We start from the raw sequence: 8,284 nt of genomic DNA, 5'->3' as shown, positions 1-8,284 counted from the left end.
TCTATAGACGTCGCTAACGCGACTATAATTCGAATATATGCAGACTCGGAGGAGAACCTGACGGACGAGGATCATGAGTGTCGTGAGGAGAACGGAGACGACTACACTGAAGGTGCCACATCCCACCCAATCTCGTAGCACCTATTACGCATGGCTAATATAGAACTACTATTGCTATACTTTACTGCTATAATCATACTATGATAGGACTTGCATGGTAGTATGCTTACTTGATGGCCTTTACCTTGATGCAACCTTACCCCTGCATACCCTGCTATTAGGCTAGACACACGCTTACTACTATATATCATTGCTTACACTTCTACGCTTACACTACATTAATGCATGGTGGAAACTGGTGTTATCTGGACTATGGGGAGAGTGCTGCGTGTGTGACTTGGGTGTGTGGATGGTGAGGGTTGTGTCGACCAAGTTGGAGTATACGACGAGCCTAGGGTAAGTCTTGCCTTGGGGTGCTACCTGGGTACCCCTGGAAATAGATACCAGTGGTGGGTAAATGGTATATAAGGTGGTCCTAGGTGTGAACCTGTGATGGGAGGAGCCCGGGATGGAGGTGCTATGGTGGCACGGTAAATGGAAACCCTGATAGAGACATTTTAGCTTGGTCATCCCTAAGGACTTACTAGTACTCAGATTCACCGAGAAGCCTTACGTACCACTCGCCCTAAATGGTGCGGGACGGATAGACTACTTGGTAGGATATTGCCACTACTGCTAGGTTGATAGCGGATAGTGTAAGGAGGTACGGGGCACGGAGGATTTCCCCCACACCCTTCCGAGACTTCATGGAGACCTTGTGGACCTAGTTCATGACTTACAGTTTTAGCCGTCCCAGACTAGACTTAGGGTGTACCAGGGCTGAATGGTAGAGTGGCATTATCCTAGGCTAGCAAGCGGCCAGAATCAGCCCAGTTGATGATGGTCAGCGAAGAAGGCAGATCTTGTGGTTATGTAAAACCTCTGCAGAGTGTATGGTTGATCAATCGATACATGTGCCGACTTGTCAGCTATGGACCTTTCTTGGGTTTCGCTTAAACTAGATAGTGAGATGAGTCCTTCTCTTCTTCCCCCATGAGAGAGTGTCAGACGTAGCCAGGGGCTACGGGCCTTGAGACAGTGCTGAGAGGGAGTTGGCCTATCGACTAAGCGATGGTATGGTGATGGGTGGAGATGGTGGTGTTTCGATCCCAGGATTGAAACCTGTCTCTAGAAAGGGAATGGGGTGGAATGTGTGTGGGGATGGTGTTAAAACTTGACCAACTATCATTATATACTTGACATGCTAAAACATAGGAAACCCCAGCCTTATAGGTTCCTTTTGATTATATCCAACTTGCATCCAATTTCCACAAAGCAATGCTCATAGGGTGGGAGTGGCCAGTACAAACATACTGATAAATTTTGGCACATAGGTTCTGCTGAGGAGTAGAGCTCCAAGGAGTTTAACGGTTGAAGGGTTCATTCCTACGCTCAAGTTTGGCGATCTTATCTTCAAGCTGTTCTGAATGAATGCTACTTTTGATTCCACCAATGCGGCGATGTAATAAATTATGTAATTCCGCACTATTTATACTATGATATTATCGTTGTATGGATGTGGTATTCGACTAGAAATTTGGGTAATTTGATCTACAACGGTCTTATTACACTTCGACTATGTGGATTTCCCTTCGTGGAAATCAGGTCGCTTCAGTTGGTATCAGAGCCATACTTGACCATAGGATGAAACCCTCAGAAATAGATGATAGAATAGGACGTGAACAGCCCTTCTTTTGGTTATATACCGACCCTGCATTTACTTTTATGCAAGGCTTATCTATTATTGACCTGCTAACACCTGTTCCTTAAAACATGTAGATGGCAACGAACGTCGACTGGCCGCCTCTAGGACTGCTACCTCTGGACCACGCTAAGCTTACCTTCGACCTATGTGAGCTCGAGGGTTTTGCATAGACCCTCTACTGAGTTCTCGTCATGTTAGGAGTCCCTAACAAGCTTGTCAAGGTCACCTGCACTGGGAAGCCAGCTCAGGAAGGAGGAATCGAAGGACCGATTGTCACCTCAGTCGAGTTCCTAGCTAGCACTACCTTACCTTTTGTCCCAGCTTTCACCGAGTTGACTATAGAGGACACAGTCGAGGAGGGACTGCAAGCTATCTCACACAAGGCACTTTGCAGGGTGATGAGGGACCACTATGAGCACCTGAAGACGATAGAGTTCCATCTACCTCCCTAGGCCCTCGACCTCAGCCTTACCCCTAGTGAGTAGTGTTTTGCAGTCGGCAGAGTTATCCTTGCTGAGGAGGATAGATGCCTTCGTGTCTCGGCTATCCACCTACTAGAGCAGGACAGGTACGTGACCCAGCTTGAGCAGAGGAGATGTCAGAACTAGGCCCTTCTATGGGAGTACCAGGAGCGAGACTCGTAGGGAGCACAGGAGTGAGCTAGTCTACTTGAGATAGTTGCCAAGCTACAGGACGAGCTCAACCGTCATGAAGAAGTCCACAAAACCAAGGTCGTAGACTTATAGGACAAGGCCGCTGACCTAGGCAATAGGAACTGCTACCTCGACAGCAAGGTCTTGGAGTTGCAGAGAGAGTTGGACAATAAGAAGGCCGAGTTCAACCACAGAGGAGACAAAGAAAGGTCCAAAGGGATTGATATGCTGAAAATCCAATCTTGGAACAAGACCATGACTCGATCTAGAGGAGTTCAGGAAGAAGGCCGTTCGCAACTAGGGTCACCTGATCGAGGCACTCAGGCAGAACGAGTACCTACAGGACAAGAGTAAGAGGACATGGTAGGCTTGGTAGAAGTCTGACAAGAAGCGCCTCAGGGAGATGAAGAGTATGTGGGATCAGCTACCTAAGGAGATTCATAGCAAGACAAAGCCTAGGATAGAGGAGTTTGAGTTAGCCTTGACTCGCCTCAACCTAGACGCTTGCCCTACCCTACCTAGAGCCAAGCCTACTGAGGAGCTCACTGAGGCCTTGAAGTACGTGTCCTAACTTCACAAGTCTGACGAGGAGATCGAGATCGAGAACAGTCATATCCCAGCTATGGTGTATGAGTTAGAGTAGATGACCCTACGTGGTCATGAGTCATGTCAGTGGCTTCCATTAGTTGTACCCCATGATGTACCCCTTATGAGATGTAATATGAGACACTATGCGTAGTACAATCTTCGCAAGTCTCCAAGTGTAGCCACTAGAGATGATGCTATGTAATAAAACTCATGTAATGAATGTTTGGATCTTATTTCATCTTATGGATCTTATTGCTTCTTTGTAATGAGTGTTGGATAGTATAAATGTTTTTCTTTAAATCATCAAAATCATGTAATCATACTGAATTATAAGCACTTAAGGCACAAACACTAAAATTCCTATGATTCGTGTTGCAGATGCCGAACCGCCAATCTAATCGCCTAATAAACCGTGGACGTGCGCCCACCCCCGAACCAGCCGAACCAAATGGGGGGCGTGGTGGCAACAACCGTGGCCGTGGCAGTGGCCATGGACGTGGAGGGATACCCTTCAACCTGGAGAATACCCCACCACCTAAGGAGAACATTCCACCACCACCACCACCAAACCTGGCAGAAGTGATGGCACAACAGACCCAACTTCTTGCAGCTCTTGTTAATGGAGCAAACCGTCACCAGGGAGGCCAGCAGAATGACTTCCAAAGGAAGCTAGAAGGATTTCTAAAGCTAAGGCCACCTACCTATGATGGCACCAACCCTGACCTGCTTGTAGCCAATGACTGGCTCAAGGAGATAGAGAAGAAGCTTGACCTCAATACTTTCACTGACGATGAGTGTATTGGAGCTGCCACACACCAGCTCATAGGTGCAGCATGCGCCTGGTGGGACAGTTTCAGTGATTCCCATGAGGACCCTGCCAACATCTCGTGGGAAGAGTTCCCCAAAGCATTCACTGAGTATCACATTCCCAAGGGTGTCATGGAGGCCAAAGCTGAGGAGTTTCGCAACATCAAGATGGGAAAGGACAGGGTGACTGAGTACACTACTCGTTTCACCAACCTTCTACGCTATGCACCTTCCTATGTTGTGAACTCTAAGAAGGAGAAGTTGTACTATTACCGCAAGGGACTTAACCCGCACATCAAGCTGAAGTTTGGCGGTATTGAGAGTAGCACGCTGCGTGCGTTGGTGGATCGCTACATCTAGATTGAGAAAGACCATGCTGAAGCTGGAGAGGAGTACAAGGAGAGAAAGCGTAAGCCTGAGGAGTCCTTCTGTGGTCGTGATCGCAAGAGGTTCTATAGAGATGTAGCACCCAGGGAACGCTCTTGCCACAATAGGGATGATAACCCTAGATCGAGTAGGGGTAGTGGAGGCTACACCGCCAAATACTCCCACCCTGCTCAGGATCGTTACACCCGGGACCGATATGCTCAGGACCACAACACTCAAGACCGTTTCAACCATTCTCGCTCTGTGAATGAACGCCCAGCATAGAACCGCTCCGCACCAAGCACTAGAAACTGGAAGGCACCCACGCCAACCCCTACAGGCAATACGCCTTTCACCTGCTTCGCTTGTGGCCAACCAGGTCACAAAGCCATTGAGTGCCCACATAACTCAGCTGCTCAGAAGTCTCAGTTCAAGGGATTTGCTACCCATGGGTGTCTCAACCATCTGGACGCTGAGGAAGCATAGGCTGCCCCTAACGTTGTGTATGACATGTTTTTAGTTAATGGCAATACTGCATCAGTTCTATTCAACTCTAGAGCAACTTGTTCTTACATATCATCCAAGTTTGCACGAGAGCATGACCTACCTATAACCCCATGTGAAAAGCCTATCATCACCAGTTCACCTCTAGGAGACCTAAAGTGCACACACATCTATAAGGGAGTGAGTCTTACCATTGAAGGTCTTATCTTTAAAGCCGACCTAACCCTGTTACCTTCCACAAACCTAGATGTCATCTTAGGTATGGATTGGCTAACCATTCACCGAGGTATCATATCATGTTCACCTAGATATGTCCAAGTGACCCACCCATCAGGCCAAGTTATTAGGTGTGAACTTCAGTCCGGAAAGTCCACTTCTATCCTATGTGCCCTTAAAGCCAGTTCAGAATCACAAAAAGAGGAGAAGACAGTTCATGATATGCCTATGGTCAGAGACTATCCTGATGTATTCCTTGAAGAATTACCGGGTATGCCACCAGACCGTGATGTAGAGTTTATCATTGATCTTTTGCCAGGAACAGGACCCATTGCCAAGAGACCCTATCGCATGTCAGTTGATGAACTGGCCGAGCTCAAGAAATAGCTTGATGAGCTCATATCGAAGAGATATATCAGACCCAGTGCTTCACCTTGGGGATCCCCTATTCTATTTGTTAAGAAGAAGGATGGCTCAATGAGAATGTGCATTGATTACTTGAATTTGAACGCAGTCACCATCAAGAACAAGTACCCTCTGCCAAGAATCGATGATTTGCTTGATCAGCTTCGAGGTGCTAAGTATTTCTCCAAGATTGATCTCAGATCTGGCTATCATCAGATGAAGATTCAAGAGAGTGACATCCCGAAGACAGCTTTCGTGACTAGGTATGGGCAGTTTGAGTTCACTATGGTGTCCTTTGGACTCACGAATGCTCCCGCATACTTTATGAACATGATAAATAAGGTTTTCATGAATGAACTGGATAAGTTCGTGGTAGTATTCATTGATGACATCCTTGTCTATTCACCCACTGCCGAAGAACACGAACATCATCTGAGAACTATGCTTAAGAAACTAGCCCAACATCAGCTCTACGCAAAGCTCAGCAAATGCGAATTTTGGCTATAGGAAGTTGCCTTTTTAGGCCATGTACTATCAGCTGAAGGTGTCGTAGTTGACCCGACCAAGATTGAAGCTGTGAAAGAGTGGGATCAACCCCGTAATGTGATAGAAGTCAGAAGTTTCTTGGGATTGGCTGGATATTATCGCCGATTCATTGAGAACTTCTCCAAGATAGCCCATCCAATGACCAACCTTCTGAAGAAGACTAAGGAGTTTGAATGGATGCTCACATGCGAACAAAGCTTCCAGGAATTGAAACAGAAGCTTACCACAACTCCTGTGCTAGCATTGCCTGATATCAGCAAAGATTTTGTGGTCTATTGTGATGCATCCCATCAAGGACTTGGTTGTGTGCTGATGCAAGATGGAAGAGTGATAGCATATGTGTCTCGACAGCTAAAAGAACATGAGAACCGTTACCCTACTCATGATCTTGAGTTAGCAGCAGTTGTGCATGCCTTGAAGATCTAGAGACACTACTTGATAGGCAACAAGTGTGATATCTATACCGATCACAAGAGCTTGAAGTACTTTTTCACTCAGGAAGATCTAAATATGAGGCAACGCCGATGGCTAGAATTGATCAAGGACTATGACCTAGAAATTCACTATCATCCGGGAAAAGCTAATGTAGTCGTAGATGCTCTCAGTCACAAGAGTTACTATCACACTTTGATCACAGAATCCGTACCACCTGAGCTCAAGGAAGAGATTGATGATTTCCAACTAGAGATACTACCGCATGGCTTGTTGAATGAGCTTCGCATACAGTATGATCTCACAGATCGCATCCGTCAAGCTCAGAAAAGTTGTGAAGAGATCGAATATCTCCGTGGTCTGATGAAACTAGGCTACAAGACCAACCACCAAGAAGATGAACAAGGAACCATCTGGTTCAAGGACAAAATCTATGTCCCTTCCAATCCAGCACTACGAGAGGAAATTCTATCAGAAGCTCACAATTCCAAGTACTGTATTCACCCTGGGGGTTCAAAGATGTATCAAGACATGAAGAAACACTTTTGGTGGAAAGGCATAAAGACAGACATTGCAGGACATGTGGTACGATGTGACACCTATAATAGAGTCAAGGCTGAACATCAAAGGCCTGCAGGATTGCTGAAGCCTCTTGACATTCCCGAGTGGAAATGGGAGAGCATATCCATGGATTTTATAGTTGGATTGCCCCGTTCACAGAAAGGCACTGATTCCATCTGGGTGATTGTTGATCGTTTGACCAAGATTGCCCACTTTGTACCAGTTAAGACCAAGACCAATGCCGAAAAATTAGCAGATCTATATATTGAGCATATTCTCAGACTACATGGAGCTCCCTCTAGTATTGTATCTGATCGTGGTCCTCAGTTTGTGTCCTGGTTCTGGGAAGCCCTGCACAAGTCCATTAGAACCAAACTTGATTTCAGTACCGCTTATCACCCACAAACAGATGGATAGACAGAACGAGTAAATTAGATCTTAGAAGACATGCTTCGCGCTAGTGTGCTGAATTATGGCTCTAATTGGGAGAAATGCCTACCCTATGCAGAGTTCTCTTACAACAACAGCTACCAAGCCAGTATCAAGATGTCGCCATTTGAAGCTCTGTATGGTAGACTTTGTAAGACACCTTTGATGTGGTCTCAACCGGGTGAAAGATTGTTCTTTGATTCCGCTAATGCGGCGATGTAATAAATTATATAATTCCGCACTATTTGTACTCTGATATTATCATTGTTTGGATGTGGTATTTGACTAGAAATTTAGGTAATATGATCTACAACAGTCTTATTACACTTCGACTCTATGAATTTTCCTTCGTGGAAATCAGGTCGCTTCAGTTGGTATCAGAGCCTTATGCAATGTTGAGTGATATCTGTAGATGCCAACCCTAGGTGTTGCATTAGTTGTAAACTAACTAAACAATTTCATGAGCATGGCATGCCATTTGTTAATTATGTTTATTTAAATACTAACAAATAAAATATAGCATACATTGTTAACTCAAATGGTGATTTGGATTTCTGTTTGTTTTATGTAATGCCTAACAACTCCTTTAAAGAAATAAACCATAAAGTAATTAGTAATCAAACCAAAGAATAAATGCTTAAAGAGAAAACTATTTCTATTTTTGTATATCAAAACTACACCTATTTTTGTTATACAAAATAGCTAAATAAAATTCCTAATATATATAAAAGAATGTTGTGGCCTCATATCTAGAACTCCAATGAATAAGGTACACCAATTTTGAATTCAAATTCCAAATCAATTGGAATTTAAACAAAGGAGAAGAAAAATAAAATAGAAAAGGAAAAGAAAAGAAGAAGGCCCGCTAGCCATCCCAGCTTGCGCGCAGTAGCAGCCGGCCCGCTAGCCAGCCCAGCTTGCACGCAGCAGCAGCCGGCCCAGCAAGCTAGCCTAGCTTGCGTGCAGTAGCACC

This window comes from Miscanthus floridulus, chromosome 14, assembly GCF_019320115.1.
Source record: "Miscanthus floridulus cultivar M001 chromosome 14, ASM1932011v1, whole genome shotgun sequence".
NCBI lineage: Eukaryota > Viridiplantae > Streptophyta > Magnoliopsida > Poales > Poaceae > Miscanthus > Miscanthus floridulus.
The sequence above is the reverse complement of the archived record's forward strand: the minus strand, read 5'-3'. Positions refer to the sequence as shown.